The sequence below is a fragment of the Clarias gariepinus genome, chromosome 17, assembly GCF_024256425.1.
Source record: "Clarias gariepinus isolate MV-2021 ecotype Netherlands chromosome 17, CGAR_prim_01v2, whole genome shotgun sequence".
NCBI lineage: Eukaryota > Metazoa > Chordata > Actinopteri > Siluriformes > Clariidae > Clarias > Clarias gariepinus.
Window position 1 is genome coordinate 16,542,120 of NC_071116.1, and position 27,531 is coordinate 16,569,650.

The 27,531-nt window shown below is 36.2% G+C and overlaps 1 protein-coding gene across 1 annotated transcript in view; it reads right to left on the reverse strand.

The window, feature by feature from the left end:
• Window positions 1-27,531, reverse strand: part of ntm (neurotrimin) — a 467,090-nt gene that overhangs the window by 387,969 nt on the left and 51,590 nt on the right. The gene's annotated exons all lie outside the window — the stretch shown is intronic.

The following is a 27,531-nucleotide window of genomic DNA, read 5'->3' on the forward strand; positions in this document are numbered from 1 at the left end:
ACTGCAGCAGCTTCAAATTAACAACACTCATCTTCTAACAAGTTCAAAATGATGTGCTGTGTTTGTCATTAGCGATGTTACAAATTTGTCCTTTTTCCCTTAGGGCTAGTATGTGGTTAATAATTACTCATTTTGTCACAATGAAAATCAAATAATTTCACGGATCATAAAAAAGCCAATGCAAATTGCCAACTGTTTCTTGGATATCTGATTAGACTGTTAAAAAAGCCAGCAGGATGATTTTCATTCAGTATTCATCAGCGTGGCTCTGACGGCATGATTGGTGGAAATGCCGTCTGGATTAGCACTTTAAGAACTACCTCAAGAACTATTAAATGCCTGGCGCTGCGTGTACTTAAACAGGTAAGGTTGAGGAGGCGGATGTGTAACACGTTCAAGAGCATTGCAAGTTGTTTGTTTTGCAATAATCTCTGAATCTTGCCAGTAAATGACAAGCAAGCCTATTTAAAGCAATGCAAAGGCTTCATTCTGCACCTGCTACACAGTATTTAAATCAAAACCTGCAGGATTTAGAGTGGGGGATCAATTAAATTTCTTTAAAAAAAAAAAAAAAAAAAAGCTATGTTATTCATCTAAAGTGTTTTATTTATGTACTGCATATGACTAATAATGGCAGAGCAGTACGGAGGTAGGTCGGAATAAGTATCAGATGGTTCCCCTCCACAGGGAGCTGGCTGCAGTGCTCCGCTGTTGGCAGCGTTATCAGCGCATGGCCCTGTGCGTTTCACCGCTGCTCATAGATAAGTTTGGTCCATGACAAATGAAATGCAGTAGGAGGGAGAAAGAGAGAGGGTGGAGAGAACCTTCAATACCATGCAGGCCCATATTCATGGCAGCCGAAGGCTTTTTTGCTAATAAATCACCGCGGAGGAGGAAAAATCACCTTAATTTCTTATGCCAGAGACGACACACAGGGACCACAGGCTGGCACTGTGCACAAAAGTGTTTGAAGATCAAACCAGCTAGATTATATTTCATCTTAAAAATGGACAGCTGGAAATGGTGGAAGCACGCCGTCCATGAACCGCAACCGCTCAGTCAATATGCATATTAAAGTCCTCTGACAAATTGTCTCCTTTTATTATTTTAATGCCGTGCAATGAAAAAGAGCCGATGAACAGGTACAAAATAGCTCTTAATTAAAAGTGTAGACTTCACTTTCTCGCCTAAGCACAGCTGTTGCTCAGGTGTGGGACGCAGGTCTGTTTTACTCTCTGATTATGATCTAATCAATCATGGGGGTGACAGCTCAGTCTGAGCAGCATGTTTCCTTCTGTTTTGTTTAGGGCTGGAGCAACCCCTGCTGATTGATAGAGACCCTTCTATTATCGCTCTGTGTGTGTGTGTGTGTGTCTGCATGTGTGTGAGACCTCGCCTATGATTTGCATCTGCAGTGAAGCATTTAAAAGTGACAGGAAGATGATTTGTGGCCTGTGTGAATGAGGGACGGCATATGTCAGTGTGACGCAGTGCCAAGATGACCACTGGGGCAGCAAAATTTTCCTAGGACTGAAGTATGTAGTTAATCGTTGGGTTCGGCGTCCTTGTTGCTTTCTGATTGAATGCTTATTACAGGTTGTTCTTAAAGTCGCAGTGTGATACTAAAGGACTCATATTTTTACTCTAACTAATCCCAAAACAACAGTTCAAAGACTCTGGACAGAGACTGATGAATCTGTTGCAAGCGTGTTAATTCTCTTCCAATGGTGTGATTCAGAGACCGGAACTCCACACCTCCGGTGCTTATGACAGATTGGGCGGGAGTGCTTAAATCATAGGCTAATGGGCCTGTTATGGAGGAATCCGAGCCATGCATCTGGCGCGGCGTGTGGCTCATGAGCCGCTTCATCTGTTACAATCTGTGAAGTGTGGCTATATACACACATTAATGCAGAAGTGGGAAGAGTTGTCGCAGCCAGAGGAGTCGAGGACGAATTTACAACTTCCGTTTTGCCAGGTGCACCTTCTCACCAACGGACTGTTATGCTGATAGCAGCAATCCCATGATTCATGGCTCTCAGCGGGAAAAAGCTGGCACGTGGCCAACCCGGGAGGCTTCACACAATCATAGAGTAACACAATACTGATACACATGCACATCTGGGACACCTAAGGCAAGCATTTAACCCTGAAGCGAATGTAAAGTGTGACTGCTGAACAAACTGAAAACATATTCCAACGATTGCTGAAGGCTGATTAATAAAAGTGGGGAGACAATTGTGTTAACTAGAATCAGTCCTGCATGAGTTTAGCTGTAAAATGGCAGGTGACCTTAGTTGGTGATATTTTTGTAAATTTAGCGGAACAAAACACCGTAGCTTACTTCGAAACTTCCTCAAAGTAATTAACCTCCAGACAAACATTATAGGAGCTGTGGGTAATACAAAAAGATCGAGTATGATATTTTAAAAGCATCTTTCTTACAGGCTTTTTCATACAAGCGTGTCAGTTTGGCAGGTTCTGCAAAGATATCTGGTCATGTTTTTAGGTTAATAATTCTCAGTAGACTGTAAAAAAGTATTAATTACAGAGTATTTTTAGTCTCTCCATCCTTTCATGATGGAAAGGTTACTCCAGGCTGTTCATAGTGAGAGTGTGTAATTTTCTTTCAAGTGTCCTACAATACAGAAGAAAAAGTAGGCAGAACGTATTTAAGCTCTATTTAAAAATTGTAGCTAGGTTTTAAAATTCTAAATGTCATAGAGAAAGTCTATGATAAACTATGACTAATATAAAAACATTGTGCAGCTCAATACTAAAATTCTGGAGAAAAAAAAAACTCCACATTTGTACTTGACAAAAGGACTCAAGGTTCTACTGGGAGAATAAAAATTGCATGTACTCCTCTAGGACTAGATATTTATTCTGAACAAGGAAGTGCCTTGCTGCCTTTCTCCAAGGCAAAGAACAGACTGGGGTCAATTGGAGTGTCATTCACTGCCATTAAATGGGAAAACAGCAGGCAATACTCCCTGAGCCCGTGAAACTCAGTGGCACACAGCATTTAGCGGCAGGATGTGGAGTAAATGGAAGAGGTTCGAACGGAGGCAGAAAAAAGGTCAGCGAAGTGTCATTCAATCAGTCTATCAGCTAGGTAGGGGAAGTGATGTTCAGCACTACCCAGGCCCTTCCTACATTCTTATTTGGATGAAAAATCTTCGATACCATCAAGCCGTGTCTAGTTAGTCATCTATTAATCTGTTAGACCAACCGTCTAGGCTGGATGTTCAACAACAAGCTCCAGGTTGTATAAGATTACATTACATTGTACAGTAACCAAATGTATTAATGGATTTATGAAACATCAGCACTCTAGAATACATATTTATTTATACAGTACCACAGCACTGTTGAAATCTTGTATCAGGAGATGTGGATTAGTTTTGAATAACAGCACCACTTCATATTTGTGTTCATTCTAATACATTTCTGTAAAAAAAAAAAAATAAGTCTGCTAGGAGTGCAGAATACATTGAAATTCTATAACAGGGAAAAGGGTTCTATTTTGAAACTTTCACTACCCTTTATTTCTTTATTTATTTTAAATTGTTGGTGTCATTGCATCTGGGTGAATTACATTACACTTATCAAGAATCTACTGCAACACATACCACACAACAAATAAAGGCTGATTAATATGCCAATCCACCAGGTTTCCTTTTAATGCCCCTTTTTGAAGAGATGGGGTCAAGGTGAGAGTGCGCATACTGTATTTCGCCTACCTTGCAATTCTTTTAGTAATCAAAAAAGAACACCTTGAATTGGGAAAAAAATACATTGCTGACAAGCATCCCAAGAGATCCTAAGACCTTAAACACTGACAGGTTAGAAAATCTTTCTGTATAACCAGGGTTGTAATGGTTAAAAAAAAAATTATTGATTTTAAAAAATGAGGTGGGTAAACTATGTGATCAAGGTAAGGCGGACAACGATATACTGGTAAAAAAAAATTATAATTATATTTGTTGGGAAAAAAATTTAATTGAAGCTAGAATATAGCTGAAATAAAGATGAAGATGAAGTTTATTCATCACCATTAAGACTATCAAACAATGAAAGACAGTATGGAAGATTTTTTTAACATCAGCCACCATTCGAAGAACTAAATAGTCCATCATGCATATTAATGAGGAAAAAAATGTAGGATATCATGTAGGATCATTTTACCCCTATTTTATCTTACTTAACTAACATTAGCGATGTTAATACCATGTCAAGTCAATAGGATGAATCAAAATGTTTACTAAAACAACAAAAAGACCACAATAATATCTTAAAATGTCGTTAGTCTTTCGCCTGCCTTCATCAAGGGGTCGCCACAGCCTACCATCCGTTCCGCACAATAACTTGGCACAGGTTTTACGCCGGATGCCCATTCTGATGCATTGTGCCTGGGCTTGGGACCCACACTGTATCCAGTGGTTGGGGTTTGGGCGTTGGAATCGTTGGGCTGTGAATCAAACCCGGTCCTTCTGCATAGCAGGCAAGAAATCTACCTCTGAGCTACCAACGCCCTACAGTAATATCTTTTTTTTTTTTTATCTAGATTCATGTTGTTGTTTTTTCACTTTGTGGGTCTTTTGCTGGCATTGGCACAAGAAGTCTTGCCATTTCTACACATTTTCTGTTTGTTAAACCTTAACTGATAAACTGGCTGAAGAACCTGAGCTGTTGACAGGCCGTTATAGGAATATCTTTAGCAAATTTTTAAGCTGTGTTAATGGTAGTCAGAGGTGGTAAACATTTCGGAAATTTAAAAGGTCCATTCATGTGCGTTTAATTAACAGCCCTGTGTGTAAAGTATCAACATGGTGAAAATGTTTAATTGAAAATCCCACAGATACTGGCCTATCTTGTGTTATAGAATTTAAAAAGAGTGGTATCAGCAAAATCAGTTAATGTCAGCTAACGTCATTCTTATTATAATATTGTAGAGTAATTTACTATGCTTGCTCATCAGTTTTTAATTATTACATTAATAAATATTAAAGCTGTTAGCAAAAAGGTCTGTACTGTACGTGCCATAAATGTAACCATGCATGAATACAGAATAGCAAATTATAAGAAAACCTATAGTTTTTCCTCAACTTTTTATTCAAATAAATGTTTGCCACTTGTGTAACTGCCTAAACATGTGCCATCTGACTTAAAACAAAAGATCGACAGTATGAAGCTGGTGAGTGAATAACACTTTATTGCTACTATGTAAGTAATAACCGGAACTAACTTGTTTTTAGATGTTCCATAACATTAGAACTTCAGATCCAACAGTATATGTTTTGCATGAATACATTAGAAAATTTTGGCAAATTACTGTTGCACAAGAGAATAAATATACTTCAGGCTATGTTATACAATATAACATCACACGAGTCGATTAAATGCAGAAATAATTTCATAACAAGAAAGCAAAATTTACAATATAAATAGTTATTGGACTGGATTAGAATTACTCAGCTATTGTCCAACCAACATTTTGTAGAATACGAAAACATTTATGCTAATACAATCTAATAAAAGACTGATCCAACTGTCCGAGTTTGTGTTTGTAATTTGCAATTTACCCAAGCGATGAAAATGATCTGATCCTGCATCGGGTTGGCGTTTGCACTTAAGTTCATTATTCCCAGCCCTGCCTCCTTTAGATTTCCCTTGATTAAAGGTGTCAGGATTGCCTATTGATGTGCCACAGACATACAAGATGCCTTTCGAGGCTTGCTTTACATTGTAAAATGCAATAGACTACACGTCTCAAAGCTTAACCCGTCAATGGAAGCAGGACATCGGAGGTACGGGTGTGTCCTGGGACATCTGAGGAGAACTCAGGAGAGAGTCCTGATTTTTTTACACTATTACTAACACAACTGCACAAGCAGAAGGACCTGATCATTAAACAAGCACCAAATATTGCACATGAAAGACGAAAACACCAGGAGTAGCTCAATATTGTTTAGAAAATGCCTCGCAGTTTGAGGCAAGCTGTCTGATCAGTGTTCGTTCATGAAATATGCAGTGTGAGTGATTTTTCACTCTACGCTGTTCATGATTATCATTTACACCTTTTAAAAAGCCATGCTTACGAAGCACGTAATGTTCTCTTTATCAAGAGAAAATATAAAGGAAAACCAACATGTTAATATGTACAGCAGATAAAACATGAAAGTAAGTATAATATGTTTTAATCAGCAGGGTGTAAAGGCGCTGTAATCACACCACAAGTCTGGATCTATTCTGAAGAGAACAGTGAAATTACTCCTCTAGTAGAATAGAAATGGCAAAGCGATTCTGTGAAAATGAAAAGGCCAGAATAATTTCAGGTCGAGAGACTATTTATATTAAGTTCCAGTTAGAGTGGCATATTCTGTGAAAAATTCTGAAATGAATCAAAAACCTCTAAAAAGCAAGTTAATGGCTCCAGGTGTGAGAGCCCCTGCCAGACCTATGAAGGAACAGGCAACTGAAGACAGAGTGATATTGAAAAGAGATAGAGATTGGAGTTTTTCTGGAATAAGAAATCTAATATGACTGCATGCTCAGCATGGACATAAATCAATACAGGTATATTAAATACATTTTGTGACAGACCTGTTGGGGAATGTAGCCCTCATAATTGAAGTGACCGTTTCTCTTGTGCAATTTATTTCAGACAATCGTATTTAAATGCACATTTCGAAGAGATAATCAATGTCGTTTTTTTTTTCTTTTTTTCCAGATTGCACAAATGGTCGTTAATTACATTTGAAACAGATAACTTCCAAAAGCTTGCATGCATAAATGACATTTCACACAAATGATTGAACAGAAGGCAGAGCAAATTCACAGCTTTCTGCTCTGCTGACAGGAATATTAATTATCTGTGCAGGGAAAGAACACGGAGTGATCACACACAAGCAACATAAATACGGAGTACAAAACCATGAATTGTACTATACAGTATGGTATAGCATACAGCAGAATCAAAATGCAAAAAAAAAAAACAGCAATTACTTTTTTATTTATAAAATTATATGTAACTTTTGTAGATTTTGTGAAATATTTATGAGCAAAGTAGCTTACATTGTAGCAGCTACTGTATAAATAGTTATAACTTTATGCATCTTTTTATTCCCAGCATTTTATGGTATTAAAAAAAGTGCAAAGTCTACTGTTATATAATACATTCTGACCAATCAGATAAAAAAACAGCACTCTGGTATAAAAAAAATATATATATATATATAATTTAATTATATGAAAATATTATTAAATTAAAATGCAAAGACCAGTGCACATGTACATTAACAGACATTAAAGCTATATTAATATTTGACATACGTTTATAAAATAATTCTAACTTTTTTGTTTTTATCAATTTTTTGTCTTTCTTCTTTTATTTATGTCCTTGCCCTTCCGATAAGGTGGGGTCTGTCGAACAAATATATCCTGATGTCTCTTTGTCAGTTTGCTTGGTGCTCCTTGTGTTGGAGAAAAATAAAAAGATGATTTTATAATTGTGCTAACTTGAGTTTCTTTTCGCCAGCCCTTGACATTGATGAAGTTGGCCTGAGCCTCCTGTTGTATGCAGTGATAAATCTACAAGACGACAGCAAAATGGGGTTTCCAACCCTTCAGAACATTTATAAGATTAAGTGGCTTTAACATTTTTTTTAACCTCTTTTGCGTTATCCATATTTCTATGTGATAATTACACATGTGCTGCAGAGCACAGGGTTATATAGAAACCACAGTTACATGATTGGTGAGTTTTCTATCCCAGTCACGATTTACCAGAACACTACACATCACCCCAAACTGTGGGCAAATTACATTGGAGCTAAATTATATCTATAAGTTAAGGTTACTTCATTTGAGTCCAACAGGAATAAAAATTCCCCAAATGGTCAGAAAATCTGATAGGAACTCATGCTTATCGGTAATACATGATATTAAACTTTAACTGTATTATGGGAAGGTACCATGAGCAGAAAATATGAAACTAAGAATATAAAGGAGGTTGAAATGGAAATGACATTGAGAAGATCGCTCTCTATATCAGACAATCGAAGACAAGACTCCTGATTTGATTCCCTCTAATAGACTTCACTAAATATTAAATATGAAGGAGAAATTTAAAGTTGGACAAATGGCAGTAATAGGTTGTTTGCAATCACGTTACTATTATGACGAGTAACCCTCTGGATAGCAGGGAGTGAAAAACAGAATGTACAAAATGAGGAAAAAGTTTAAAGAACGGTATGAACAGAATATTACCAAATATTTTAGATGTGGTCCTTATGTTATAAGGAGAAGTGAAAAATTGAAAGATGTGCCTGTTATTAAGGCTGTAGATAGAGTACAAGTAACTACCCTGACCTCTCACGCACTGCATGAATGCAGTGTGTCGCCTTTTCCTGCCCTTCTCTCGTGGTGCTGTGATTGGCAGGCCATGCTGTCAATCAAGGTCACGGCCTGTTTGCACTCGTATGTTTGCACTTTTGTGTAACGTGTAACCCCCTTATTTAGGTATTGCTTATGACTATTGTTTTAAATCTCTCTCTCTCACACACACACAGCTGAACAAATGAGCGCACACAGATGAACTGTGCAAAATACATACATACCTCATGGTAAGTTATCTTTACTATGTCACAGGATTAAAGGAATACAGACTTAAAAAAGCAATGAAAAAATAATGACTAAGAGAAACACTTATAATATAAAAACTTAGACACATAAGATGTTAAATTTCACAGAGTAGTCCCTGCACACACAGGTATTATCTTATATCACTCTGCTTCTCCCTACCGCATACAAAAATACTAGCCGATGATTTTCAGTCATTTTTTTTTAACCACCCCCCATGGTTATGACCAACTACACCACCTGTGGTGCTCGATAAAATCTCCTTCTGGATTATCTGTTTAATCGATCTGAGAAATGGTAACACAAACCAGATGCAAATGTTCTGGGGGAAAGAGGATCAGCCAAAAAAAAAAAAAAAAAAAACAGGAATTCTTCAAATGCAGACCTGATGGCAGTAGCATAATGTTTATAGGCATTAACACACAGATCTGTACATATAAATGCACTTGCTTCATGGTCCTGGCAAAAGGTTACCCTAACGATCCAATAGCTTTTCATGAGCTGCTGATCCAATTCCAGACTGGAGGCAGGCAAGTTTCATCCCAAAGGAACCTGAAGCGGTGCTGTACTTTTGTCATTTATCATGTTTGGGAGGGCTTTTTTCTTACCTATTCTCTCCCTAAAAAAGTTTTCAGTCAAGCTTCTAAAAGTCATCAAATTCCTAGGTCCTTAAGAAACCCATCCATCAAAGATCCCCACCAAGGAGACAGAAGAGAGGAAATTGCTCCAGTATCACTCCGTAGGGGGAATGTACTTTCAGCTACATCTCCAGGTGGAGAACACAGGACCCTGCCCTCTGGGTGCTGAGCTGTGAAATTTCAAACACTGGCCTGAGTTCTATCTTAGTGTTCCTATCATATTAGTGAATTCTACCTAATATGGTCCAACAACAAAAAGGCTTTAATTCAAAAGACACCATTTTTACCATTCTGGTGAAAAGTAAGGAGATTCAAAGCCAATTGTTTATATAAAGACTAAATATTATGATTTTAATTTATCAATAACTTTGAAGACTGTTACAGTCTGCAAGTCAGACATCTACCATCTACCTATCTGTATATACTGTATATACAGATGAATGTGACAATTGTTTTAAATCCTGTGAGTAATAGTGGTCTTGTCTCAAATAATTAATTATATTCTGTGATGGAGCTTATTTTAAGTGAGTGTTTTCACAAAAAGAATATAAATAAGCTTAGTTAATAATCTGGCTAATCTGAATACAATGGTTTAATTCAAGAAAAATCCAGCACTTGTAAAAATTATAATTAATAAAGGTCACACATTGGTAATATAATTTTATATTAAATATAATTATCAGATATGGCCAACTGATGTTTAGGTCTAACTGACATGGCAAAAGTTTTAGAAAATGTAGTTTGAATTTATAGACCTACCAATATAAAAACTCTGACAAATCATTTAAACGGATGTAAATAAATGTATAAGCAACATTGTGGCTGCCTGTGTGGGTCCAATGGAGATGCCCCAGTTGTACTCCCACCTCCCAAAAACATGTCAATGGTGGACTATATCTGCTAAATTGCCCCTAGGTTTGGACTTGTGTAGCTTCAGCTTGGGTGTGTTTGGTATTCTGCAATGGACTGGCTTAAAAAAAAAAAACATTGCTTGTTCTTTTTTCAATCCTCTATTCAGTCTTGGCGGAACATGCATCCACTGTACCATCAGATTCTTGTTCCTGGCTGGGAGTAAGAAACCTGATGTGATGTTCTGGTGTTGTAACACTTTTGCCTCAAGGTTTGACATGTTGTGCATTTTGAGATGCTTCTCTGCTTATCACGATTGTAAAGAATTGTTATCTGGGTTACCGAAGCTTTTTACTCCGTTAGAGACGGTTTGGCCATTTTCTTCTGTTTCTATTCAACAAGGCGCTTCCATCTGCAGAAATGCTGCTTTTATTCCACATGAATCTTTAACAGAATTGCTGTTATCTATTCCATGAGATCTTATAAAATACCCAAAACATCCCTTCTGGCACCAACAGCCGTACCACAGTCAGTCATTGAGATCACATTTTCCTCATCTGGATGTTTGATGTGAACATTAACCAAAGCTTTTGACCTGTATAACTTAATGCATTGTGCTGCTGCTGCAGTCCACGATTGGCTAAGAGAAAACATGTCAATAACTGCTCCTAAATTCTAGGAGGAAAAAAAAAGGGAAAAGGATGTGTCTGCCAAAGACTGTTTAGAAGTTTAGGTTACTTTCTAACCTTGGATTCACTGTCTGCTTGAAAAGATCACATTTTACCAAACACTCTATTGCCATCATAATGAATAGCACTTAAAGTTTAAAAGTGCTATAGCAGATAAAGTTTAAAAATTGCTTAAATGACTTAATAAAGGAAATTACTAAAACAGAAATCAACAGAACAGAACTGACTGAATTAATCAGCAATTATTTTCAGTGAGCAGTCAAGTGAAGAGACGGTGATGAGGCTTGCGTGTGTATTTTTACTTCAGGTGATGAGACAGAGACAGAGACTGATGTGGATGAATCTGGTATTCAAAGTAAGAATTTGTTTTCTATTATAAATGCATCATTCTGCAAAATTTGACAGTTTTTTTAAGTCTGTGTTAGAAATGTAGACTTAGGTTAGGTGTTTTTTAGTGAAATTTGGCATGGAAAGTTTTTTCTATTTATTTATTTATTTTTACATTTAAGGCTGCAGGATACTAAAATAATAATGAAGATATGTGAAACGATTTCAAAATATTAATATTTATATTTAGGAATATAAATAGTTTAAGAATGTCAGGATTTGACCATGTGAGAAGTTTTGCCATCACATACAGTATAGTAAAAAAAATCTGCACAAACACTGCATTGTGATATAAAAACGAGTCGTAAAGAATATTGGCATTTTTAAATTCAACATTCTAACAGTGCGATTTAACCCAGCTTTAATGTCTTTTAAAACTAACATTAGCTTTAAAATACTACATTGTGAAAAGGGACCAATACTCAATAGAAGAAAAATGAGTTTGGTGGATGAGGGATCGGTGTGATTTGTTTGCAAGTTAGATGGTCTGGCAATTGTCTGATAATGCATGCCTCTAGTGTGTACTCTAACGAAAAAGTGTCTGAGTATTAGCATAGTCTCTCTATCATCACCCCGGCGTCGCTTCCCAACAAAGCCTCCCGCAGTGGGAGATGTAATTTCAATCTCCCTGTGCGCTTTCAGCCACTGCAACTCTCAAAGCAAACAGAGAGTCAGGGAATGTTCACAGGGAAAATCAGTGGTAATCAGGCAGGCTGGTGCTCTCTCAGCCATTAAAACCTCTCGCTAAGAGAGCCCCAGCCCACACAGCCTAATATTTGATTGCATCTGAGTGCAGAAGGAGCTTTCGTTTCTAATGCGTACAATTCCTGAGATTAACTCATAGGAATTCTGCCACATAGAAGGACATCCAGTGCATATTTATTAGGCTACCTTCTAAACCAAGTGAAATGCCAAGGACGTTTCTCGTCACACGTCGCTAGTTTCATTTCTCGCTTTTGGTCTCTTATCTCTGTAGATCCGGATAGAAGGTCAGTGGATTTGGTGAATCTGTTTAAAAGACAGACCTCCAGATAAACAACACGGTATATCAAGCCAATATACAGACAGCACAGTATACTGTATGCTACAGACAAGGGACACTGCATTACAATTCAGTTGGCCAAACGTATTCAGTAAGTCTGAGAAGAAAGCTATCCATGGATTCTATAAGACGGGACATATAGTATGTGCTCTACGAGGTGGGTGTCTCCTCTAATTTTTCAGGAAAAGCAATTCATTGGTTTCAAGAGAGGGTAGGAAGACCTGTTAAAAAGTGAAGTACTCTTGTAAAAGACTTGCTTTTTTTCTAATTCACTGTGTAATAATAAATGCTAAAAGTGTCTATAGGGAGCTCATTATCAAGATAGTGAGAGCTGGGTTCTTTGAGAAACATATATGCTCTCTTTCAGTAGATTAACAGACAAGACCAAAGTTAGAGAGCATCTGGGAATAAAAACAAGTCTAAGATAGCACATGATATTGTTTCATTATTTGTGCTGAATATAATACAGAAACTTTATTCATAAAGTATTAAATCAACTAACATCTTAATGCTGAAGTGTAAAGCAGCACCATGTGGTCAGGGTTTTAGGTTCATATCTTGGCTTTAATTGAAAAAAAAAAGGCAGATCTCATGTACACAAATGAAAAAAGATTAAGGTTGAATTAAAAAAAAGGGTTGAAAATGTATCAATTCTTCAGATCTTTTCAATCCTCAAGCTGCCTCTGTTGTAGCTAAATGAGGTTGAAGTATTAATATGAATTTTATCAAAACGCTGAACTGTCTCCTCTTTTGTGCCTGACCTTCAGAGGCAACTACAACATAACTTTTATATTAACTGCAATACTCAGGAAAAATTAAATAAAATAAAAAAATTCTACTTGTATGGTTCTTTAATGGTCCTTTAATTTGTGCATGTATGAAAAGTGTGCAGTATACAGCATGTATATCTATAAAACTATATATGTATAGTAAAAAATATACAAATTTAACCCATATAAGAGTATACACTAGAGGATTACATAGCGGTTGGGTTTCATATTAATGTCTTAAAGTTTCTTGGAATATTTTTCAGGTATAATAATCAGAGGTATATGATTTAATTTAGACTGTGTTTTTGGTTACTGACTGGAAGTACAAATAAAAATTGCCCTTGATCGTGCGCTCTGTTACTCAAACACACTTCAGTGATTTAAGCCTTTGGGTCTTGTCTTTTTAAATGATTGCTAAACGGCTGATTAGTATCATTAAATTTGTATTAATTTTGGAAGCTTTTAACATCCTGATCCAGACCATTTGTTACATTCTGAACAATGGGAAGAAATCGCATGGACATACACAACTACTGCAGACTACCAGAATATTAATGATGCTTTGAACCCTCAAGCTTGTAATGAAGATTCATGGATTTAATATGCCAGTAAGCGTTCCCAGACATACGATTACATATTACATTAAGCTCTTCCACTGTGTTATTTTACTAACTTGGCTACTAAACATGACCAGCTTAAAACGGCTATGATATACAAAAGGCGCAAACTAAAATGAACAAGTGTTAGGGCTAGACAACTGGGTCAGACCAGCTGCAAAGGAGCAGGATTTTGGTGTGTTCCTGGTCTGTTCCCACAGAAGAACTACTGTATTGTAGATTATGTATCTTCCTCAAATGTTAATGCTGGCTATAATATACTGTAAAGTGTCAACACACATTGCATTGCTGCTTATTGTGTATGGAGCTGTGTAGCTGCATCCCAGACAGACCTGTGAATATTGACTAAAATGCTTGCAATGGGCACAACATCAAGACTGGACCAGAAGCAATGGAAGAAAGTGGCCTGGCCCGATGGCCTGATGAAAAATCTTTTATTCTACAACATGTGGATAGTCAGATGAATGTACAGTACATTGCTTTCCTCAGGAAGAGATTGCACCAGGATGCACCATGGAAAAAAAGGCAAGCTGGCAAAGATGGTGTGGTGCTCTGGGCCGTGCTCTGTTGGGAAACCCTGACTCCTGGCATTCATGTTGATGTTTCTTTGGCGAGTACCACCTACCTGAACAATGTTCCAGACAAAGTACATCACATCATGGCAACAGTATTCCCTATCGGAAGGGGCCTCTTTCAGCAGGATAATGCACCCTGCTAAAATGCAAAAAGTTTTAGGAACATTAAAAATAGTTCAAGGTGTTGCCTTTGCCTCAAAATCCCCCCCCAAAAAAAGCAGAGTGAACATTTAAAAGATGATATCAATATACGTCTGCACCATGGCCCCATCTTACAATTTACAGGACCTGTTGCTTATGTCTTGGTGCCGATAAAACTACACACTTTAAGAGGTCTTGCAGAGTCCTTGCAGAATTATTTCCCCAGGACAATAGGAACCTTAAAAATTTTATTGGTGTAATTTAAAATTGCATTTTAAAATCTAAGAATCTATTAAATTTAAATGGACTAAAGAAATCATTGTGTGTTCCAGCTAAACATATGCCACATGTGCAACAATGTTTTAGTTCAAACAATGCACAAAGACGTCTTAAACAGTATTAGAGGTGCTAATCAATCATAGAATATGAAATAACGTTTAATGCTTAAGTTGTCAAAATGAACATTTGCATGGCCCTGTGTGTGTAATTTCAATATCCAGCAGATGGAGATGGTACAGCTGCATGCCATCACTCATGAACATGTCTGAATGTTAATGAAATACACTGTCTGGGTAAACAATAAGTTACAGAAGCTCTGCATCTGATGTGGTACATTAAACAAATGGATCTCTGATGTAGCTCAGGCCAGACCTTTAACACGAGACCATGGAGATTCATTAATCAACAGGTCTGTTCTTGAACACCTTGAATGCAACCGTGCTTAAAAATGCTGATGCATTAAATCTAAAAACAAAGCAGAATGTTCAGCAGATATTCATTTATATACAGATCTTTTTCTTTTTTTTTTTAGCAGTAAGGCCAAATCGTCACACACAATGGGTCTTTATTTTGTCTAGCACCGACACAATAAACCTCAGTGGTTACCACATCCATCATGAATGATGCAACTGATGCAAAACTTGCAGGAATTTTCATGATTGAAGAATTCTGCGAATGTAGCTGATGGCAAGTTGTAGTTAAGATTAAACAAACGTAAAAAAAAAAAAAAAAATGCTTGGCTGGGGGAGGGTATGTCAAAATCCCAATCATAAATTACTAGATAATTGTGATTTGTAGGCACCTTTTTTTTTTTTTTACGTTTTGTTTATCACTCCAAATATCCAGAATGCCTCACATATCTGCACCATCTGCCCTTTAACTCCAGTTGCATGTCAGGTCAAAAATATCTACTAAAAATGATACCCGCAACCAAAAAACACATCATTTTTCTTTGTTACTGCGGTTGGGTAAATTCAGGGTTGAATTGTTTTCTTGCTATAATCAAAGCACACCAGTGAGTCTACCTCACTCAGGTGCTCCCAGTCTGCTTTTGATCTTTACCCACTATTCAGTTCTACTGCTGTTTTCTTACATAAAACCAACAGCACTGAGGAGTAAACCTCATCAGAGTTTGATTCCCTTGTGAGTTATGCAAATGCTGAAGCATCTACTTTTTTTTCTTTTGCTTTAAATTAACCATTAGTAACCAGATAGTATCAATATGAAATGCAATTTATATCCCAACAACATCTTTATGACCTTGGCTGCTAGACATCGCCTTAACATCTTTTAAACATTTTCCATTCATCCTTGAGTATAGCATGTAATTAAAACCTATCAGTCTTTTTAAGACAGCACCCCCTTTTGGCGATGGTTTCTTCCATATCTACTTTTTTGCATGAAGTTCCCTTCACACATCATCAACCAATATAAATGACTTCTTGGGGGGAGTCAGTGCCATAAACAACTGACTATAATTACAACTGTTAATGCTACAGTATATGATAAGAATGCATCCCCAACACACATTAAAGCTGTATATACCATCCTTGAGATATCATTTGTACATGGTATGCTGATGTTGAATAGATATGGATGTAATGGATGTAGATGTTCATACAAAATTATTAAAATAAATAATATTCCCAGAAAAAAAAAAAACTTTCTTGATTTCCTCCCTTGCAGCAAATCCTGCAGACAGATTTACAAGCATGTCTTTGAAGGTGCAATTGAGCATAATTTTACTTTTCTCGCATATGCTGCATCCAGTATGAAAGAATCCGAGCTGCCACAGATGCTCTTGGCAAAGGAGAGGGAGGAGATGGCCCAACAGCCCTGAGCAAGCCAAATCAAAATGTGCTCATTCAGAACACTCTGCACATTTACAGACGGTAATCAGCAATCTTTATACACATATTTGTGAATGCAGAAAATGATGAGGCATGGATTTTTGTAAAAGGCACCACATATAAGATACAGCATATACAGGATGCACAAAGCAGAGTGTGGAAAGTTCATCACCAGCAGTAATCTCTTTCAGCACTTATCACTTAAGCAGGGCTGTCTTTACACAAATCTAATGTTTGAGTCTGAATATTGTTTTATCCCTACATAAGTCTATTACACTTAGTTCAAAGTAGTCATTGAACTTCCAAGCCTGTGATGTATATATGAAGAATGGAGGAATACATGTATGCTGCATATTTCAACCTGACCATTTTTAACCTCTGATAAATAAGACTAAATGGAATAGATTAAATGAGACACTGATATTTTTTACTCTAATTGTTCAGAAGATATTGATAATTTTTAATAACAGCAGTAGTTCAGGTGTAACATTTTAATAAGAGGTTTACACTCTATTAATTAGAAGTATTGATGCATTAGAAATCATAGTCAATACTGTAATGATAATGCTTTTTTTGGATTATATTATGTTTGTTTTCCCACCGTCTGATAAAATGTTAAAATTTCTTAACTTAACTTAAACTTAAACTTACACTTATGATATTTAACATTTGGGTTTTTTTAATATAATTCCACATATATATCATTATTTCATGCACATTACAATCTAATTCTATTTTGTCCTTGCTAAAGAATGAGGTATGCTAACCAATCAATTGGTCAACCTCTAGTATTAATTGATTCATTTTATTACAGTATAATTCCTAGAGTGACAGCTCATTAATCTGCATGGTGGACACCCCACCATAGCAAGGCATAATAATAAATAAATTTAAATGATTAACAAAGAAAAATGTAAACTGCTTGGCCAATTAAAACACTGCATACTCTAATATCTTACTGGATCACCTTTGATTATAGCCTGCGTTTGTTGTGGCATTGTTGGACACCCTAATGCAACAATCATTCAATCACAATCATTTCAACACCGATTTGGCCCAAGGTCAAATGATTCCACATGTTCTCAGAACCACTCTTTTTATAATCTGAGCCCAATGAATCTTCTCATTTACATCAGCTAACAACTTTATTGATGCCACATAAAGTTGCTGAACAAATGAAGTAAACCAAGATCATAACACTGCTTCAAGAGGCTTGTACAGTGAGCACTATGCATGATGGGTACATCTCTCCAGTGTTTCCCATCCTACCCTGACATGCCCATCGTTCTAGAATAATGTCAAGCTGGACCACTTGACCTTTTTTCTAATGCTCCAAAGTCCACTCTCAATGGAAAAATGAATAAGTGGTTTTCTTATGGCCACACATCAGTTCAGTCCCAGTCTTATGGATTCTCATTGGACAGTCTTGGTGAAAATGCTCCTAAAACCACTCTGACCATTTTCTTTTATAATATATTATTATATTGTTGTCAATTCTACTTAATTTTTTTTTATTGATTTTAGATTTTTTTAAATAATGAAACTTCATCAAGTGTTTAACTGATCTCTAATCTCTTGTAAAAAAAATGTTTTGACCCATTTCTTGACAGTCGATGATTCAACAATATCCTTCCATTTTAATATTGCATTGGGTGGTTTTTAACCCTACAACTGATATATATAATTGTTATATATAATATATAATTGTTCAAAATCTGGCATTCATTAATAGACAAAAAAATTAATTATTGATCAATTGGTATAATAAAAAAAAATGCAATACTTCAGGACATTCTGTTATTGGAACATACTGTAATTAAGTCTGGTACGGCTTCGGGTTTGGGAGTCCGAAACTACTCTGGCATTTGTACTGGCAGGAGAACTTTGGACAAAATCGATTTTTCTGTGGACATACTACAGAGGAACGGCGATACTCCTTACAAATAATCTATTGTGTAGCCCTTCTTGCAACCTATGAAGCTTGACAGCAATGAAACAAGCAACAATTCCTTTATAGTGTTTTTTTTTATTAGCTATTAAAATGTGACAAGAGATGTTTTGAGGAAAAGTCACTAAGTGATTCAGTAATTCCATGAAAATTGATTGACAATGCTCAACATGAAGGTGAAAAGCAGTTTATGGATACATTAATATTCTTGTCATTAATGTTTTTTATACCCATCTCTCTTGTCTCCTAATGTGTTTATAGTGCTATATTTACACAAAAAGCTTACACAGTTGCTAGGACAAAAATAACAAAAGCTATTCCCATTGCAAAATACATTGTGCTTGACTTGAATCACGTGCATGTTTCACACAATCCAGTGACCTTCAGGAGCTTCTGAGTCAATTTAATACAAGTCAATTCTGAAGCCAATTATCATACCAGCCGTGTACACAAACACAGAGAAACATGGTACAACAAAATGAAGTACAAATAGAAAAGAAGAAGTGAGAAGGACAAAGCAGAGTGCAACACAATAAACACACGGTAAATCGTAGAGAAACACACAATCACTAGCAGGATCAGGACTGACAGTATAATCAACTGCTAGACAGTGAAAGGCATCTGACACTGACACGGAAGGCATTTATGCAAGATCATGTACATATTCTTTGTCATCCCGTTGTCATTCATTGTAAGAGCCACATTCTATGGCGTGCCAATCCACTGCATAAAACATGCACATACGGGCCATTAAGAAACACTAATTCATGTCTACAGGGGAAACCAAAGCACCTAGAGGAAATCCACAAGCATAGAGCAAACATGAAAACTCTTAACACAGATAAGGCAAGATTGGTACACCCAACCATGTACGTGGAAGGGAAGGGCTCTAGCCACGAAGCCATCGCACCACTTGGATTGTATCCAGTGGTTTATAAACCAATTATTTTTCCAACACCATTATAGACCAAAAAAAAGTCAGGTCAAATTAATCTAACTTATGGACTTTAATGTTATTCTGCATTTACCTTGAATAATATGGGTTTTAGTAGATTGGTAGATTCGCTAACAATCCATAATGCATAAAATGGTAATTTCATACATTTGTGGTTCTGTATGTACTGTATGACAAATCATAAAGTTTAAAGGTTGCTGCACGGAGTTGGGCTAGTATTCTTTTATACTGGATGAACATCATTGACACTCCTTTCCAGGAGCTGACTGTAAAAATACAGCTACTGTAAGTGTAGTGAAAGAAGCACATATGAGCGACACTGCTAAGATAAACATGGAAGTGCAGGATTCTATATATGATTTTTAACAAGCTAAAACCGTATAAAAAAAAACTCCTCACAAACAATTGCTGTACCATAAATCAATAGTTGCATGATGTTGTTTATGTACATGCTTAAAAGATCTCTGTATAAACAAATGCCTTCAAATATCTATGAACTGAAGCAACAATGTTAAGAGTGGTCCAAAGGTTTTTTAACATCAGTTATTATGAAGTTATTCTTGCTGAAGGTGGTTTCTTCTTTGGTGTACAGGGTCCCCTTTTTTTTTTTTACCAATTTTTTATACCTGAATGACTAAATATTAAAATACGTTGGTATTTTTTTTTCACCTGAGATTATTTGTTTGTTTATAGATTATATGGTTTAGAATTAATCAGATAGTGATCATATAATTGTTATCTAGGTGCTAATAAATAAAAACAAATGTGTGAATGAGTGACGATGAATACAGGATACAGAGGTTTAGACGATGAGTGAGTGAATTAAAAAAAAAAATTAATTCATTAGCTGTGTTCAGATGCTTTGCAAGTTCATGAAACCTTGTAGGTATTACAAGAGATAACGATTGGACTTTGGAACAATGGAAAAAGGTCATGTTGTCTAGACCCTATTCCAGAGCGATGGGCATGTCAAGATAAGAAGTGAAGCACTGGAGAGATGTACTCATCATGCATGGTGCTCATTGTACAAGGCTCTTGGGGCAGTGTCATGCAAAATTTAAACACAAGTTAAATTATTTGACTGGTTGGTTTAGACATGGGCTGGACAGAGAGGAGAGAACACTGGATATTTTTAGACATTACAGCCTTTGAGTGTTGAATAACTTTCAGCATACTGTATGTAAGTTTTATGTATAAAGAAGAATAGAATAAAATAAATCATTGGTTAACTGTTTTAAAAATTAAATGTTTCAGCTTCTAATAGTTAGTGCTGTAGTGGTTGGCAATATATTGTGAAATAAACAAGTCAACCCAGATAAATGTGCTTTGTTTTTTATTTACAAAGACAGATGGAGAAAGGAAAACTGAGAGATTAATACATTACTATATATATAACATAACTTGTTAGTATAACAATCCCAGTATAATGCAAGTAGTTGGCACATTGTTAAAAAAGCAGTGAAAACACTAAAATGTGCAGGTAAGTGGGTCCTCTAGGACTATGGTTGGAAACTCCTGAGAGAGATCACTTCTAGTCTTCTCCTACTTAACCAGTGCACCCATTCAAGACATTGAAAAATGTAGCCAGAGGAATCTACAGCACAGAGACCAAGTGAGCAGGAAACCATCGCCCAGGTAACCATCAATCACTTTGGTGCGTTACCATCTGCCGCTTTCGTAATGACCTGCCAGTCATTTCTGTAAATTATGGATTGGTGGAATTATTTTTTTTTCCTTTATGTGGGGTGGAGCTTAGGACATGATATGGTGTGAGTAATGATCGCTTATGTTTAGATTCAATGCTTATGTTGGCATCTTGGTGTGATCATGATCTGAAAAGTAAAAGGTCTTTATTTAAATTTTTGTGAGTAAAAAGTGCAGGTTTTTCATCAAAAAAATGTAGTGCGTAAAATAAATTACATACAAAAGTATGTAGAAAAGAGTAAAAGCATTACATACAAAAAATAATTAAGTACAAATATTTGAAAAAAATGCTGATAGTAATTTAATATTAATTAAGTATTTGTACTTTGTTACTTGCCACTTCTGCATTTCACATTATTAAATGTAACTATAAATCATTAAAAAGCAGAAGGTCTCATTCTTTAATTAAAATAATAACAATAATAATAATAATTATAGGCAATCCACTGTGGTAAAGTGGTAGAGACAGAATAATACACTTCAGACTCACATTTAATGTTTTACTGTCCATCGTGTTTTATTTCTTACATATTTTTTTTGACTGCTCCCGTGACATTTTAGTTAACTTCGATTCCCCATCCTACTGCAGATCTCACTGCTGTGTTCCTTAATAATAAGGTAGGCAAAGTAAAAGCAAAGTACACAACGTTACCAGAGAAACAGGATGTTTTAGACAAATGTCCATCATCAGCTGTGCAAGCAAAGTGCTTCTGAGACTATAGCAAATAAAATCAGTTAGGTTTTTTTTTTTTTTTTTTCAACATGCCGTGCATTCTATGGAGTTATAAAGTTCTGGAGGTACAAATGAGCTCTTTTTTGCTCTGCTGATGTGTCTCGCCACTGGAATGAAGAAATCCTTTTTTCCTGATGGTAGGTATTTTTTTGAAAAAAAATAAGATCTACCATTCTGGTCTAATTTTCCCTGATGTACAGTTGACTGCATCTCTTGCAGGAAAGACAATAACCAGTTCCTACAGTGATCCATGATGAGTGATAAGGGACAAAAAACTGAAGCTTAAGGGCCTGTGATTTTGGCTGCTATGTTAATAAATTTACAAGTGGAACGAAACAGTTGCAGACAAGCACTGCTATAGACTGATCAGGTAACTCCTTACGAGGATATTTTTCACCAGTTTAAAAGAGATGCATAGAGGTTCTTTAGAAAAGGGAGTAATTTTAATTATAATTTAAGCTGTTTAAGCAGTGAAGCAATAAGCACAAAGCGAATTCTATCTGTCGTACAGTGGTGCTATTTAATTAAGTTATTTCTAGTATCGGCAAACATTTAAACAGTGCAACTTTTTTTAACACTTTTAAACTTCTACAATAATTTGACAAACTGCTGAGGGCTACAACTGATCCTTTAATTCTTTTTTAAACACTTGATATCCTTCTTTTCCAAGCTTATGTTTGAACTTATGTTTTGGCCTTTAAGCACTTCATAACACAAATGTGATGTTTTTGCATCCAAGCTAACTTTTGCATCACATTGCTTCTTACTGTGGCGTGAAGCAAGGATACCAGCTGGGCAAAACAGGGGCTGCTGAATTTACTAAATGCATGTGATGGAATCCATGACAAGAGATCTTAACTGTCTGTTACTGCCAATGTTGTTTCCCAAGCAGCCATGGACATTGATAATGACAAGAAGCTGTTATCATCTGCTGAAATGAATCTAAAACTGGTAAAAGGGAAGGCTGATGATGTATTGTGAACTAAAATTATTGTGTTGTTCATAATGTTACTCATGATTTGTAATGGTTATTGTAATGTTTTATGTGCAATTTTTTGCCAGTATGAAACACAGTCAAAAACATGGTCAAAGCAAGACTATAATGTTTAATAAAGTTCAACCAACATATTATAAATACTAAATTGCATATTTAGAAATGCTAAATTCCACACCCACAACTGCAGGCTGATTTATTCATTGTGACTAAACTATGGGAGGTAAAGTTTTAGCTTTTTATAAAATAATTTGAAAATCACTGATATGATCAAAACAATTTTGACTTAATAATTTGGCATTTCTGATTTTTAACACACTTGTGATATAAAAAAAAAAAAATATCAAAACCTCCGTAATAGAAAGAATAGTTGAATAAGATGATATGCACTGCTTCTTATGACAAAATGAAAGAATTTACAGTGACAAAAGCATGGAATAAATTTCGGTGTCATGCTTTAAATAACTGATGGCAAGGACGTTCCCGGTGGTGCTTTCATGCCTGGATAACAATAACTATAAAAGTAAATTATGATTTGTTTTGTTTTTGTTTTTTTATGAGTTGTTTTTACTATTTTCCCTAATCTCAAAGAAGTATGTGGAATGGCCGGCTGTCTGTGTGGTATGCTGCTGATTTAAAAATAAAATAAAAAATGAATACAAAAAAAAAACATGCACATAATGTTAGCTATTGATTTGTAATAGGTTTTGCATCTTTTGCAAAGAATCATTTTCCCAAAACAGTTACAAGGGATTTATCTCATTTTGCTGTGGAATTCAAGTTTCGAGCCTGCTTGTATTTGTAGGCCAGCATACAGATATTTTAGCAAAGCTAGTCTTAGGGTTGCAACTATTTTAAGGATCCTTTGCATGCACTAACATTTATGTTTTATTGAACTCCTATGTATGTATTCCTTAAAAATTTACTGACAGTCAATGTATAATTTGTCTTTCGGTTTCGGTAGACTACACATCTATAAAAATCGACTATCTGTGATAGTTAACTTTCTGCACTTACAGAGTAAACCTATAAATGCTCATTAGTTTTGTCCGCTGTGAAATACCTATGAATGCATTTATCTGGTATTATATTTATTTGCTGTGGCAAAAATATAACACACTGCACAATATTTTAATAGTTTAAAAAAGCATCTTGGAAATTATTCATAAATGGTTTTGCAAATCTGTTTTTATAAAAAAAAAAATATATATATGAATTATTAAATTTTAGTTTCATCATAAAACACAGAATATTATATTTAGGCCTTGAGGATAACCAACATCCCAAAGCGATATATCATGCAAATGTGTATTCCTGAATATTGTAACATTCAGCCTAATATCAGAAATGAGTCCCACAACCTAGACAGGAATGTAAAAATGTTTTAAAATTTGACCAGTCTAAGTTAGCTAGAAAACACTGAATATAATCAAAAAGAACACAAAGGACACTGCAGCCCTATTAAAGACTGACTCTTTTTTTAACAGTTTATTAATTATTCTTAAAATAGATTTCTTTATATTTTCTGTAATAAACAGGACTATAGGTTACACAAATGGATTCAGTTCTTTCATATTAGCTGGCATTGTGTAAATGTAAACAAAACACTAAGAAAACAACATGTTATTAATTCACTGTCTCCTGAAGGGCAAACGATGCAAAAACAGATGAACATGCATATATATAATTACTTTTTGAAAGGAGCTATAATTAAGAAACAACCAGATCGCTTAACTTTTTATCCTGAACTCTGCCATGATACAGCGCAAACTTTGCTTAATTGCCTTCGCACAGGCTGTGTCTAATCAGTGTGAATGCTTTTATTAGAAACTGAAAAAACTAAATGATTATAGATATATGTACTGTATGTATGTATGTATGTATGTACTGTATGTATGTATGTATGTATGTATGTATGTATGTCAGGATGCTGAGCTGTGTGAATAATTTAAAGCTATCTGAATGATAACTGAGAAACTGTAACATTTTACCACTTCAAATACCAACATGTAAAAATAAAAGTATGGATTTAAAAAAAGAAAACTATTTTGAAATCAGTGCTGCAATACATGAATTGCCACAAAGAATAATGTGACATCACTGAATAGATACTGTATAAGGAAATTTTGCGGTGTATTTAAAATATTTTACAGAACACCATAATACCCACCTAACCACCAATGGAAACTATTTCATATAACTATTTCAGGCAAACGATTCAAATGCCACTAACCTTCATTAACCACAGTGCATCCTGTTCTAGTCCTACATTTTTGCATTCTTTCAAAAAGATTTTAAAAGTCCTATAAATAAGTAGTCCTATAATTAAGTGGCAGGGATTTTAAAGAGAACTAGCATGGTTTAGTTGTTTGTGGCAATAGGGATGTGGACAGGCATCAGCTGTGGAGGCAGTGATGACTCCTGCCTGCGTCTTATTACTGTGAACCTACTTATAGTGTTTCTTTGTACTATGAGTGACTGCTGTGAGCCCGGAACAGAGTGGCTCAATAGCTAGTGAACCTAGCACACATGAACACACACACACACACACACACACATACACATAAAGTACACACCTACGTACAAACGTGTGCATGTGATCTTGACCTTGAACAAGGCAAGAGGGCCACAAGCTGGTCATGGCCTCTGTGGAGTTGCATTTCCATTATTTTTCTCAGTGGAGTTTTTTTAAAATGTGCTGAAAAATGCAGTTGATAAATTAACGTCTGGAGTCTGGTGTAATTTCGCCTGCTTCCCAAGCCTTTCACTCTCACACACAAACCTGTGCCAAGTTGTTGGGCGGACTGGATATTCCGCTGTGGTGACCCCTTGCCAGGAGCAGCTAAAAGACCAGCAACAGGCCTTGTTCAGACTGTCAGTTCAAATCTTGAATCAATTTTTGTCAGGTCCAGAATCCATTTTGAACCACATCCAGATTCAAATAGGACTCCTAAAGATATGTGACTGGATGCTCTACCCACTCAAATCAGATTTCAAAATGTCCATTACATCAAGCAATCACATGGTATGGGACATGAATCCATGATTGAAAAACAAGTTGGAGACGGTGGATAAAACTGAGCTGGAAATAACAAAAAATTGAACATAGGGCCTTTTTCTACTTCTATTGGTGTGTGACAGATGGATTGGTGATGGGTGTGTGCCTAAATCTTTTTTCACCCCTCGCTCACTCCTGAGGGCTCACATGGCATGCAACCTCTCCTTCAGCAGGTGTGCAAAGGGGTGTGGCCTGTAGATCGGGCACGGCTGGCGAAAGATAATTGTTAAAGGATCTCTGCTTAGCTCTATAAAAGCGAGGCATGGAGCTTAGCTCAGGGTCCACAGTTCGGGAGCAAGGAGAATGCGTGGCGGACGCTAAACACGAGAGTGGCATGAACAGGTGATGCCATGCATCCCGGGGACTTCAAAGGCAGGTGCACTGAGTACTGCTGTTTGATCGCAGCACAAGAGACAGAGGCTAAGGGACTGCACGAGCTACCGTGGCACTTTCACAGAGAACCTGCCTTCGAGATCCAGCCGCCCAAGAGAAAAAGGCTACTGCATTTGACATTAAAGTGCTGTGGTTACCAGAGGAGATACGTTGAGTCAACGTTGGCTGCGACGTTGGCTTCTCGGCGAAAGAGTCCCGTCTGCGGCTGTACTCTAAACAAGGTCTTAACCTCTTTTGCATAACGTACACCCTCATCCATGATCCCTTAAATGTCCAACAGAGTTTAGAAATTCTAACCAGAGAAGAGGACAAACGCAACAGCCTCCCACACACAGCACATGGATTTCATGTCTTTTGTACATAACATGCTTGTGTGTCTCTTGATTGTCGTAGTGGTTATCTCTCTTTAATTTTCATTCAGAGTGCATCATTGCTCCCAAAAGCTGTTAAAACTGTTCCAACATTGTGTCGGGGTCATCCAACGACACCTTATCAAAGGAATTTAAAATTTCAAAAACAATCCAATAACAGTGTGCCCTCATCCACAATGTTTGCACAGTAATGTTCCCACAACGATTTGGCCACCAAAAATTATGTGTAGCCTTGCCAGACTCTCTCTTTCTCTCTCTCTCTCTCTCTCTAAAATTGCAGGCTACTATTAATAAAATAAAAACAGAGAAACCAGAAAGTATAAACCTCTCTATTCTAAAGACTTTTTTATACTGGAAAAGGTTCACTGTTAGGAACAAAAGTTAAAGTTACAGGGTAAAAGTGTGTTACAGGTGTCAAGTTATGATCTCTTTAATGCATGCTAAATAAATATCTTACAAAAATTTCTATTAACAATTATATTTTACTTTATTATTCAACATCACAGTATTATCATGAATTACCTTAGATTATACAGAGTCTGTCACGCAAATATCTAAAAGCCGTGCTTTTACGTACATGAAAAATAATGCATACGCTCTGACCAAGCAGATCATCAGAGGTAACATCACATGCACTTTGTTATTAACTAATTGAATAAGTTGATCCAAGTAGCTGATACATATAATATGTAACAGTAAAATGAATATTAATTAACGTTATCCTTTCCGTTATCATCTTAACAGATGTTGTGGTTGTCACTCATAATCAATCTCAAATGCCAAGTCAGATATTTTTCCTGTTTTATTCTCTAAAGGATGCGTGCATGCCCCAATGAATGCAATATCGGCGCTAGGATCAAGACGTGCCTAAAGTATCTTCGGCTTGAATTGCAAG